Source organism: Pleurodeles waltl, chromosome 4_1 (genome assembly GCF_031143425.1).
Source record: "Pleurodeles waltl isolate 20211129_DDA chromosome 4_1, aPleWal1.hap1.20221129, whole genome shotgun sequence".
NCBI classification, from domain to species: domain Eukaryota; kingdom Metazoa; phylum Chordata; class Amphibia; order Caudata; family Salamandridae; genus Pleurodeles; species Pleurodeles waltl.
The window spans coordinates 73,488,538-73,501,912 of record NC_090442.1 but is presented as its reverse complement, the minus strand read 5'-3'; positions in this window follow the sequence as shown (position 1 = coordinate 73,501,912).

Here is a 13,375-nt window from a genome sequence, read left to right as displayed (position 1 = left end):
CACTTGCTGCACCCATTTATGGTGAAAGACTTTTTGAAGTGTTATTCGAATTCATTCTAATGACTGCATTTATCATTATGCTTTGGGGCTATTCGAGCTGAAATGTAAGACAGGGTGCTCCCTTTATGGATTGTGCTTCTAAGATGCTTGTAACTCTGGCTACACTGTCCTCGTTGTTGCTGACTGTAGGAAGAACCACACCTTTAGCTCTTCACCTAAAAGGGAAGGGGCTAAGTTACAGGCTTCTTTGGGTTCAGGTTGCCTGTCTGCTGTATTAGAGTGGGGGGTTACCACATCTTGTAGTAAACACCCTTCTTCCACTCTTTCTTCTGTTAGCTGAGGAGCCACCCACTCAGGTTTAACAGTTGCCTGACTAGCCAGGACTTCTTGTGGGTCAGGTTGGACTTTATCAGGGCCATTTTTGGAGTTCTCCCCTACTGGAGCAGAATCTCCTTGGCTTGCTGTAACCTTGGCTAAAGGTTGTCCACCCTTCCTACTCTGTTTTCTTTTCTTCTTCTTCTGGGGCCTGCTTGCATTTACTGCAGAGGCAGGACTTCCAGAATCCTTGGGAGAGGACTGGCACTGGACCAGTTCCTCTCTTGGGCTCTGACTAACCTCTGGGTAGTCATTTCCAAGGAGACAATCAAGGGGGAGGTCTGTACTGACTACTACCCTTCTCCAGCTAAGAGTGCCACCCACTTCTATGGGCACTAAAGCCACAGGCCTCTTAGTGACCCTGTCTAGGCTAACTCTTACCCTGGCAGTCTCACCTGGGATGTACTGGTTTGAGAGCACCAGCCTGTCATGCACAATAGTGTGACTGGCACAAGTGTCTCTCAGGGCAGTGGTTGGGATTCCATTCACCAGTAGGTGGTGGAAGTGTCTACTTCCCTCTGGAATCTCCAACTCACCTGTTGGGCCCTGTTTCCAGTTGAAGGCTAGGAAGACCTCCTCATCTGAGGAGTCATCTCCCATGGCTACACTGGTTACCCCTGGAATTTTGTTCTGGGGTTTGTTTTTGGGACAAGAAGTGTCCTTGGTGTGGTGCCCAGACTGTTTACAGTTGTGGCACCATGCCTTAGTGGCATCCCAGTTCTTACCCTGGTACCCACCTTTGTTTTGGGTTGTGTCTTGGGGCCCACCCACCTGTTCTGGTTTTTGGGGGCCTACAGAGGACTCTTTTTCTTTGTTTCTAGTGTCACCCACTTTCTCCTGGGGAGTTTTTGTAACCCCTTTCTTTTGGTCACCCCCAGTGGAAGTTTTGGTTACCCTAGACTTGACCCAGTGGTCTGCCTTCTTTCCCAATTCTTGGGGAGAAATTGGACCTAGGTCTACCAGATACTGATGCAACTTTTCATTGAAGCAGTTACTTAAAATGTGTTCTTTCATAAACAAATTATAAAGCCCAACATAGTCACACACTTCATTTCCAGTTAACCAACCATCTAGTGTTTTTACTGAGTAGTCTACAAAATCAACCCAGGTCTGGCTCGAGGATTTTTGAGCCCCCCTGAATCTAATTCTATACTCCTCAGTGGAGAATCCAAAGCCCTCAATCAGGGTACCCTTCATGAGGTCATAAGATTCTGCATCTTTTCCAGAGAGTGTGAGGAGTCTATCCCTACACTTTCCAGTGAACATTTCCCAAAGGAGAGCACCCCAGTGAGATCTGTTCACTCTTCTGGTTACACAAGCCCTCTCAAAAGCTGTGAACCATTTGGTGATGTCATCACCATCTTCATATTTTGTTACAATCCCTTTGGGGATTTTTAGGATGTCAGGAAAATCTCTGACCCTATTTAAGTTGCTGCCACCATTGATGGGACCTAGGCCCATCTCTTTTCTTTCCCTTTCTATGGCTAGGAGCTGCTTTTCCAAAGCCAATCTTTTGACCATCCTGGCTAATAGGGGGTCATCTTCACTGAGAGCATCCTCAGTGATTTCAGAAATGCTGGACCCTCCTGTGAGGGAAGCAACATTTCTGACTATCATTTTTGGAGACAGGGCTTGAGAGGCCCTGGTCTCCCTATTTAGGACTGGAAGGGGGGAATTGCCCTCCAAGTCACTAATTTCTTCCTCTGTGAAGTCATCCTCAGAGGGGTTGGCTTTTTCAAACTCTGCCAACAGCTCCTGGAGCTGAATTTTGGTAGGTCTGGAGCCAATGGTTATTTTCTTTATATTACAGAGAGACCTTAGCTCCCTCATCTTAAGATGGAGGTAAGGTGTGGTGTCGAGTTCCACCACATTCATCTCTGTATCAGACATTATTTTGCTAAAAGTTGGAAGACTTTTTAAAGAATCTAAAACTGTTTCTAGAATCTAATTTCAAACTTTTAACAAACTTTTAAACTCTAAAAGACAATGCTAAACAGGGACTTAACACATAAGGCCCTAGCAGGACTTTTAAGAATTTAGAAAAATTTCAAATTGCAAAAATGAATTTCTAATGACAATTTTGGAATTTGTCGTGTGATCAGGTATTGGCTGAGTAGTCCAGCAAATGCAAAGTCTTGTACCCCACCGCTGATCCACCAATGTAGGAAGTTGGCTCTGTATGCACTATTTCAAAGTAAGGAATAGTATGCACAGAGTCCAAGGGTTCCCCTTAGAGGTAAGATAGTGGCAAAAAGAGATAATACTAATGCTCTATTTTGTGGTAGTGTGGTCGAGCAATAGGCTTATCCAAGGAGTAGTGTTAAGCACTTGTTGTACATACACATAGACAATAAATGAGGTACACACACTCAGAGACAAATCCAGCCAATAGGTTTTTATATAGAAAAATATATTTTCTTAGTTTATTTTAAGAACCACAGGTTCAAATTCTACATGTAATATCTCATTCGAAAGGTATTGCAGGTAAGTACTTTAGGAACTTCAAATCATCAAAATTGCATGTATACTTTTCAAGTTATTCACAAATAGCTGTTTTAAAAGTGGACACGGTGCAATTTTCACAGTTCCTAGGGGAGGTAAGTATTTGTTAGGTTAACCAGGTAAGTAAGACACTTACAGGGCTTAGTTCTTGGTCCAAGGTAGCCCACCGTTGGGGGTTCAGAGCAACCCCAAAGTCACCACACCAGCAGCTCAGGGCCGGTCAGGTGCAGACTTCAAAGTGGTGCCCAAAACACATAGGCTAGAATGGAGAAAAGGGGGTGCCCCGGTTCCGGTCTGCTTGCAGGTAAGTACCCGCGTCTTCGGAGGGCAGACCAGGGGGGTTTTGTAGGGCACCGGGGGGGACACAAGCCCACACAGAAATTTCACCCTCAGCGGCGCGGGGGCGGCCGGGTGCAGTGTAGAAACAAGCGTTGGGTTCGTAATGGAAGTCAATGGGAGATCTAGGGATCTCTTCAGCGCTGCAGGCAGGCAAGGGGGGGGTTCCTCGGGGAAACCTCCACTTGGTCAAGGGAGAGGGACTCCTGGGGGTCACTTCTGCGGTGAAAGTCCGGTCCTTCAGGTCCTGGGGGCTGCGGGTGCAGGGTCTCTCCCAGGCGTCGGGACTTAGGTTTCAGAGAGTCGCAGTCAGGGGAAGCCTCGGGATTCCCTCTGCAGGCGGCGCTGTGGGGGCTCAGGGGGGACAGGTTTTGGTACTCACAGTAGTAGAGTAGTCCTGGGGTCCCTCCTGAGGTGTTGGATCTCCACCAGCCGAGTCGGGGTCGCCGGGTGCAGTGTTGCAAGTCTCACGCTTCTTGCGGGGAGCTTGCAGGGTTCTTTAAAGCTGCTGGAAACAAAGTTGCAACTTTTCTTGGAGCAGGTCCGCTGTCCTCTGGAGTTTCTTGTCTTTTCGAAGCAGGGGCAGTCCTCAGAGGATGTCGAGGTCGCTGGTCCCTTTGGAAGGCGTCGCTGGAGCAGGATCTTTGGAAGGCAGGAGACAGGCCGGTGAGTTTCTGGAGCCAAGGCAGTTGTCGTCTTCTGGTCTTCCTCTGCAGGGGTTTTCAGCTAGGCAGTCCTTCTTCTTGTAGTTGCAGGAATCTAATTTTCTAGGGTTCAGGGTAGCCCTTAAATACTAAATTTAAGGGCGTGTTTAGGTCTGGGGGGTTAGTAGCCAATGGCTACTAGCCCTGAGGGTGGGTACACCCTCTTTGTGCCTCCTCCCAAGGGGAGGGGGTCACAATCCTAACCCTATTGGGGGAATCCTCCATCTGCAAGATGGAGGATTTCTAAAAGTTAGAGGCACTTCAGCTCAGGACACCTTAGGGGCTGTCCTGACTGGCCAGTGACTCCTCCTTGTTGCTTTCTTTGTTCCCTCCAGCCTTGCCGCCAAAAGTGGGGGCCGTGGCCGGAGGGGGCGGGCAACTCCACTAAGCTGGAGTGCCCTGCTGGGCTGTGACAAAGGGGTGAGCCTTTGAGGCTCACCGCCAGGTGTCACAGCTCCTGCCTGGGGGAGGTGTTAGCATCTCCACCCAGTGCAAGCTTTGTTACTGGCCTCAGAGTGACAAAGGCACTCTCCCCATGGGGCCAGCAACATGTCTCTGGTGTGGCAGGCTGCTGGAACTAGTCAGCCTACACAGACAGTCGGTTAAGTTTCAGGGGGCACCTCTAAGGTGCCCTCTGGGGTGTATTTTACAATAAAATGTACACTGGCATCAGTGTGCATTTATTGTGCTGAGAAGTTTGATACCAAACTTCCCAGTTTTCAGTGTAGCCATTATGGTGCTGTGGAGTTCGTGTAAAACAGACTCCCAGACCATATACTCTTATGGCGACCCTGCACTTACAATGTCTAAGGTTTTGTTTAGACACTGTAGGGGCACAGTGCTCATGCACTGGTACCCTCACCTATGGTATAGTGCACCCTGCCTTAGGGCTGTAAGGCCTGCTAGAGGGGTGTCTTACCTATACTGCATAGGCAGTGAGAGGCTGGCATGGCACCCTGAGGGGAGTGCCATGTCGACTTACTCATTTTGTTCTCACTAGCACACACAGGCTTGTAAGCAGTGTGTCTGTGCTGAGTGAGGGGTCTCTAGGGTGGCATAAGACATGCTGCAGCCCTTAGAGACCTTTCTTGGCATCAGGGCCCTTGGTACTAGAAGTACCAGTTACAAGGGACTTATCTGAATGCCAGGGTGTGCCAATTGGGGATACAATGGTACATTTTAGGTGAAGGAACACTGGTGCTGGGGCCTGGTTAGCAGGGTCCCAGCACACTTCTCAGTCAAGTCAGCATCAGTATTAGGCAAAAAGTGGGGGGTAACTGCAACAGGGAGCCATTTCTTTACACTGACGTAGCTAGGCCCCTGCCGCCACTTCCTAGGAATCGCCTCCTGGCTGCAGCCCCCGGAATGGAGGGCCAGGTGGGCTCACACGAACGTCGCTGTTCATGCTCTTCCAGCAATACCTTGCTTGTTGCCAACTTACGTCATGTTCACGATTCCTTTGCTGGTGACCCAAGGGAGCCGGCCTCTGTCCATGGCTCTCTCAGCGCACACAGTAACTCTCCTGGAAGTTCTCAGGATCATCAAGAACCAATACCAACGTATTCGCCATCCATTAACAAAAGAGACAAAAAAAACATAAGTATAATACCAAGTACTGGTCATGTAATTATTTACTCCAAAAGATGGTTACAATAGGTCCAGAATTTATGTTTCACAAAACACTCATTGTCCCAAATCCTTATAGTTTGGTGTATTTCCTTTGTAAGTGAGTTGCACAATATTCTTTACGATGAAAATTGTCAGCCGACACTTGTTTTGTCTCCTTCTCTGGATTTCCTCAAGGCTGAACAAATCATTAATAAATGAAAATGAAAGAACATATGATTATAGATGGAGCTTTTGTCACAGCTATAATTATATTAAAATAATAAAAACCAGTACAAAGCAGTGCTTAATTTGTAAAGGAAAAAGTGGCGGTGCCCAAAGCTCTCCTCTGAAACACGCGGCTGCTGCAATAAAATATGCCAGCACTGAATACTGCGGCAGCATAATCCTAAAGTCATTGCGGGCCTCTTTAATCCATTTACAGCCACTCCCTACCCCTTCAACTCAATCTTGCAGCTTTCTGCTTTCATCCTTTGTGACATGTTTTTGTTTTTCTCTTTCTCTGTCTTTCCCATATTTTCTTTTGCTCGCAGTAAAAAAATAAGTGCTGCCCCTTAAAAATAAGTGCTGGTGTCCCACACCAGAAACTACCAGCTCAAATTAAGCACTGGTACCAAGTGAAAAAACCTAGGTGTCAACATTAGGTGATTGGTGTGATAAAAAGAACAGCCCTTTGGGGCTGAAAAAATTGTCCCACGCTTGTGAAAAACGACCAAAAAGAATATATATAACCATTAGAATCTAAGAAACCCTTGAGTAAAGCAACCAGTGGTTGAAGAAATAGGAAGCTCAGAACCCATATGTAGGAGGCTGGACTGGCTTGTAGTGAGTACCAAGGGGTACTTGCACCTTGCACCAGGCCCAGTTATCCCTTATTAGTGTATAGGGTGTCTAGCAGCTTAGGCTGATAGATAATGGTAGCTTAGCAGAGCAGCTTAGGCTGAACTAGGAGACGTGTGAAGCTACTACAGTACCACTTAGTGTCATATGCACAATATCATAAGAAAACACAATACACAGTTATACTAAAAACAAAGGTACTTTATTTTTATGACAATATGCCAAAGTATCTTAGAGTGTACCCTCAGTGAGAGGATAGGAACTATACACAAGATATATATACACAATAGCAAAAATATGCAGTATAGTCTTAGAAAACAGTGCAAACAATGTACAGTTACAATAGGATGCAATGGGGAAACATAGGGATAGGGGCAACACAAACCATATACTCCAAAAGTGGAATGTGAACCACGAATGGACCCCAAACCTATGTGACCTTGTAGAGGGTCGCTGGGACTATCAGAAAATAGTGAGAGTTAGAAAAATAACCCTCCCCAAGACCCTGAAAAGTGAGTGCAAAGTGCACTAAAGTTCCCCTAAGGACAAAATAGTCGTGTTAGAGGGAAAATGCAAGGAAAACACAAATCAGCAATGCAACAACGATGGATTCCTGACTGAGGGTACCTGTGGAACAAGGGGACCAAGTCCAAAAGTCACAAGCAGCTCGGAGATGGGCAGATGCCCAAGAAATGCCAGCGGTTGGTGCAAAGAAGCTCTTACTAGGCTGAAGAACTGTGAATACTGCAGGAACGACAAGGGCTAGAGACTTCCCCTTTGGAGGATGGATCCCCCACGCCTTGGAGAGTCGTGCAGAAGTGTTTTCCCGCCGGATGGACGCCAACAAGCCTTGCTACACGCAAATCGTGCGTTTGGCGTTTTTGGACGCTGCTGGGGCCCAAGAGGGACCAGGAGGCCGCAAATTGGACCTGCAGAGAGAGGGGACGTGGAGCAAGACAAAGAGCCCTCACTGAAGCAGGTAGCACCCGGAGAAGAGCCAGAAAGAGGCACTACGAGGATGCGTGAAACGGTGCTCGCCGAAGTTGCACAAAGGAGTCCCACGTCGCCGGAGACCAACTTAGAAAGTCGTGCAATGCAGGTTAGAGTGCCGTGGACCCAGGCTTGGCTGTGCACGAAGGATTTCCGCCGGAAGTGCACAGGGGCCGGAGTAGCTTGCAAAGTCGCGGTTCCCAGCAATGCAGCCCAGCGAGGTGAGGCAAGGACTTACCTCCACCAAACTTGGGCTGAAGAGTCACTGGACTGTGGGGGTCACTTGGACGGTGTCGCTAGATTCGAGGGACCTCGCTCGTCGTGCTGAGAGGAGACCCAAGGGACCGGTAATGCAGCTTTTTGGTGCCTGCGGTTGCAGGGGGAAGATTCCGTCGACCCACGGGAGATTTCTTCGGAGCTTCTGGTGCAGAGAGGAGGCAGGCTACCCCCACAGCATGCACAAGCAGGAAAACAGTCGAGAAGGCGGCAGGATCAGCGTTACAGAGTTGCAGTAGTCGTCTTTGCTACTATGTTGCAGGTTTGCAGGCTTCCAGCGCGGTCAGCGGTCGATTCCTTATCAGAAGGTGAAGAGGGAGATGCAGAGGAACTCGGCTGAGCTCATGCATTCGTTATCTAAAGTTTCCCCAGAGACAGAGACCCTAAATAGCCAGAAAAGAGGGTTTGGCTACCTAGGAGAGAGGAAAGGCTACTAACACCTGAAGGAGCCTATCACAAGGAGTCTCTGACGTCACCTGGTGGCACTGGCCACTCAGAGCAGTCCAGTGTGCCAGCAGCACCTCTGTTTCCAAGATGGCAGAGGTCTGGAGCACACTGGAGGAGCTCTGGACACCTCCCAGGGGAGGTGCAGGTCAGGGGAGTGGTCACTCCCCTTTCCTTTGTCCAGTTTCGCGCCAGAGCAGGGGCTAAGGGGTCCCTGAACCGGTGTAGACTGGCTTATGCAGAACTGGGCACATCTGTGCCCAACAAAGCATTTCCAGAGGCTGGGGGAGGCTACTCCTCCCCTGCCTTCACACCATTTTCCAAAGGGAGAGGGTGTCACACCCTCTCTCAGAGGAAGTTCTTTGTTCTGCCATCCTGGGCCAGGCCTGGCTGGACCCCAGGAGGGCAGCTGCCTGTCTGAGGGGTTGGCAGCAGCAGCAGCTGCAGAGAAACCCCAGGAAGGGCAGTCTGGCAGTACCAGGGTCTGTGCTACAGACCACTGGGATCATGGAATTGTACCAACAATGCCAGGATGGCATAGAGGGGGCAATTCCATGATCATAGACATGTTACATGGCCATATTCGGAGTTACCATGGTGAAGCTACATATAGGTAGTGACCTATATGTAGTGCACGCGTGTAATGGTGTCCCCGCACTCACAAAGTTCAGTGAATTGGCTCTGAACAATGTGGGGGCACCTTGGCTAGTGCCAGGGTGCCCTCACACTAAGTAACTTTGCACCTAAACTTTACCAGGTAAAGGTTAGACATATAGGTGACTTATAAGTTACTTAAGTGCAGTGTAAAATGGCTGTGAAATAACGTGGACGTTATTTCACTCAGGCTGCAGTGGCAGGCCTGTGTAAGAATTGTCAGAGCTCCCTATGGGTGGCAAAAGAAATGCTGCAGCCCATAGGGATCTCCTGGAACCCCAATACCCTGGGTACCTTAGTACCATATACTAGGGAATTATAAGGGTGTTCCAGTAAGCCAATGTAAATTGGTAAAAATGGTCACTAGCCTGTTAGTGACAATTTGAAAGTAATGAGAGAGCATAACCACTGAGGTTCTGGTTAGCAGAGCCTCAGTGAGACAGTTAGGCACCACACAGGGAACATATACATGCACACCTATGAGCACTGGGGCCCTGTGTGACAGGGTCCCAGTGACACATACATATAGGCCACAAACCTATGAGCACTGGGGTCCTGACCAGCAGGATCCCAGTGACACATAACAACCATACTGAAAACATAGTGTTTTCACTATGAGCACTGAGGCCTGGCTATCAGGATCCCAGTGAGACAGTGAAAACAGTGACAAACACCCTGACATACACTCACAAACAGGCCAAAAGTGGGGGTAACAAGGCTAGAAAGAGGCTACCTTCTCACACAACCCCCCCCCAAACGAAGGACAATAAGGCTAACCTTGGCCAGTTGAGACTTTATTGTCTAAGTGGTGATAAGTAGAGAGTAGCTCTGCAATAGACTGGTTACTCCCTTTATCATCCACTATATGGTTACTTCCCTGTGGGGATGTAAACCACCCTGTTTGAAGTTTTTTAGCTAAGCAACAATGTGAAGATGTATTTTCAGAGTTTCTATCAGTAAGTTTTAGTTTAGAGCAGTGGGAATTGTCCACTGAACCTATTTGTAGTGATGGAAATGCCAGACAGGGATGCTGTCTCAGAAAAGCCATAGCTGGGCAAAAACTTTGTCCATCTGGCTGGAAGAGAGAACAGGGATGCTGTTTCTCTTGAGTTGGAGCAGGGCAGGGATGCTGTCCTATGAGCTCCACACTAGGGCAGGGATGCTGTCCTAAGTGTTGTGAGGCAGTGCAGAGTTTCTGCACTAAAGTTTCTCTGGGAGGGTTGGAGGGATGCTCCATGTTAACTAAAATGGTGCTCTTTTTCTCACCAATGTTAGTTATCCCACAGAGAGGTACTTCCACCTCAGGGAGTCCAGCTTTGCCAGCTGATGATTCCCTTGGAACAGGTGCCACCCCAGGAGAGGTTTCTCCCACCACAGGAATAGTATCCTGAATGGTAGGGTGGTTAGGGGATACTGTGATACCCTTTTTACCTGTTGATGGAGAGGGATCCTGAGTTTTCAGGCCTTCTCTCCTTTGCTTTTTCATTTCACTTGAAATGAGAGGGAACAATTCCTCAGGGATGCCCAGCATGGCTGCATGGGCATAAAACTCTACATCAGCCCAACCTGAGGCCTCTAGGTCATTACCTAAGAGACAGTCTACAGGTAAGCTAGGTGATACCACCACCTGCTTAGGGCCAGTAACTCCACCCCAACTAAACTGAATTATAGCTAAGGGAAGAAACTTAGTGGAGTTATGGACATCAATAATCTTATACTGTTGTCCAATGATGTGTTGATCAGGGTGCACTAGGTTGTCAGTCACCAAAGTGAAACTGGCACCTGTGTCCCTGTAGGCCAAGGCCTCAACACCATTTATTGAAACTGTCTGCCTGTACTTATCCATTGTAAGGGGACAAGCAGCCAGTGTGGCAAGGCCAATGCCACTAGGTGTGACAGAAACTGTCTTGGGACTGATTACATCAGTTTCCACTATGGACCCATAAGTGAACCCAACTACACCCTTTGCTTGACTGTTGCCAGCAGTCCCACCACTAGTACCACTACTGCTAGGGGCACTAGAGCTTGATGTATTAGTGGTGGTAGGCTCAGGGGGTTTACCTGGACAGGACTTATCCCCTGGCCTATGGCCTCTGTTTTTACACACAAAGCACCAAGGCTTTTTAATGTGTGCAGGTTGGGAAGAAGAGGAAGAATTAGTTTTATCCCCACCCTCTGAAGAGTGTTTAAGATTTGAAGTGGGATCTTTGGTTTTACCCTTATCCCCATGCTTATCTTGAGATTTTTCACCATCTTTCTTCTTATTGCCATCTTTGTCACCCCCTGTATGAACTTTTCTGTTCACCCTTGTTCTGACCCATTTGTCTGCCTTCTTTCCCAATTCTTGGGGAGAGGTCAGATCAGAGTCTACCAGGTACTGGTGCAACAAATCAGACACACAATTATTAAGAATATGCTCTCTCAGGATCAAGTTATACAGGCTGTCATAATCAGTAACTTTACTGCCATGTAACCACCCCTCCAAGGCCTTCACTGCCTGGTCAATGAAATCAACCCAGTCTTGTGAAGACTCCTTTTTGGTATCTCTGAACTTTATCCTGTACTGTTCAGTGGTTAAGCCATAACCATCCAGGAGTGCATTGTTAAGAACTTGGAAATTATTAGCATCATTTTCTTTTACAGTAAGGAGCCTATCCCTACCTTTTCCAGTGAATGATAGCCATAGGATAGCAGCCCACTGCTTTTGAGGGACATCCTGTACAGCACAGGCCCTCTCAAGTGCAGCAAACCACTTGTTAATGTCATCCCCCTCCTTATAAGGGGGAACTATCTTGTGCAGATTCCTGGAATCATGCTCTTTTGCAGGATGACTATGGGGAATACTGCTGCTGCCACCATGGGTATCTAAACCCATCTTCTGTCTTTCCCTCTCTATTTCTAAAGACTGTCTATCCAAATCCAGCTGTTGCTTCTTGAGCTTCAGTCTGGTTTGCTCCACTCTCAATCTATTGAGCTCCCTTTCTAACAATCTGTCATCAGGGTGGGTGGGAGGGACATTTCTAGATACAGAGGTATGATGGGAATGAACAGAAGGAGACCTGTCCCTTACAGAGGGCACCCTAACAGCTTGGCTACCAGCATAATGTGAGAGCACACCATCAGTATGGTGTGATTCAACCTCTGTACCAACTATGCTAGACTGTCTAGTAATGGGCAGGCTGAGAAGTTTCTTTCCTGAACCTTTTCCTGGGGGAGTCCCTGGATCAGATTGAGAACCATTAGCTACTTTTTCTACAGATTGGGCACTTATGACCTTATCCTGTACTCTAAGCATATTAATTAACAGTTCTAAAGAAGGATTCTTCCCTACACTCAAACCTCTCTCTATGCAGAGACTCCTTGCTCCTTTCCAGCTAAGGTGATCATATGCAAGTTTGGACAGTTCAACATTTTTTCCTGTGCCAGACATTTTTAGAGAGAGTTAAAGTGATAGTAAAAGATAAAAAGTTTGTCAGAGCTTTTAGAAAGACAGAGAAAAAAACTTTTTCAACTTTTTAGAACTTTTTAGAAAGTTTATAAGTACTTTTCAGCACTTAGAAAAGAGTGAAAAGAGGAAATGCAAAACTTTTTGGCTATGTGTATATACACTGACCTTGTTTTGTATATTTTTCTCTTATGAAAAGTACAATGACAAGAGTGGTAAGTAGTCTCAAAGCACTTATCCCACCACTGCACAACCAATGTAGGAGGCTGGACTGGCTTGTAGTGAGTACCAAGGGGTACTTGCACCTTGCACCAGGCCCAGTTATCCCTTATTAGTGTATAGGGTGTCTAGCAGCTTAGGCTGATAGATAATGGTAGCTTAGCAGAGCAGCTTAGGCTGAACTAGGAGACGTGTGAAGCTACTACAGTACCACTTAGTGTCATATGCACAATATCATAAGAAAACACAATACACAGTTATACTAAAAACAAAGGTACTTTATTTTTATGACAATATGCCAAAGTATCTTAGAGTGTACCCTCAGTGAGAGGATAGGAAATATACACAAGATATATATACACAATAGCAAAAATATGCAGTATAGTCTTAGAAAACAGTGCAAACAATGTACAGTTACAATAGGATGCAATGGGGAAACATAGGGATAGGGGCAACACAAACCATATACTCCAAAAGTGGAATGTGAACCACGAATGGACCCCAAACCTATGTGACCTTGTAGAGGGTCGCTGGGACTATCAGAAAATAGTGAGAGTTAGAAAAATAACCCTCCCCAAGACCCTGAAAAGTGAGTGCAAAGTGCACTAAAGTTCCCCTAAGGACAAAATAGTCGTGTTAGAGGGAAAATGCAAGGAAAACACAAATCAGCAATGCAACAACGATGGATTCCTGACTGAGGGTACCTGTGGAACAAGGGGACCAAGTCCAAAAGTCACAAGCAGCTCGGAGATGGGCAGATGCCCAAGAAATGCCAGCGGTTGGTGCAAAGAAGCTCTTACTAGGCTGAAGAACTGTGAATACTGCAGGAACGACAAGGGCTAGAGACTTCCCCTTTGGAGGATGGATCCCCCACGCCTTGGAGAGTCGTGCAGAAGTGTTTTCTCGCCGGATGGACGCCAACAAGCCTTGCTACACGCAAATCGTGCGTTTGGCGTTTTTGGAC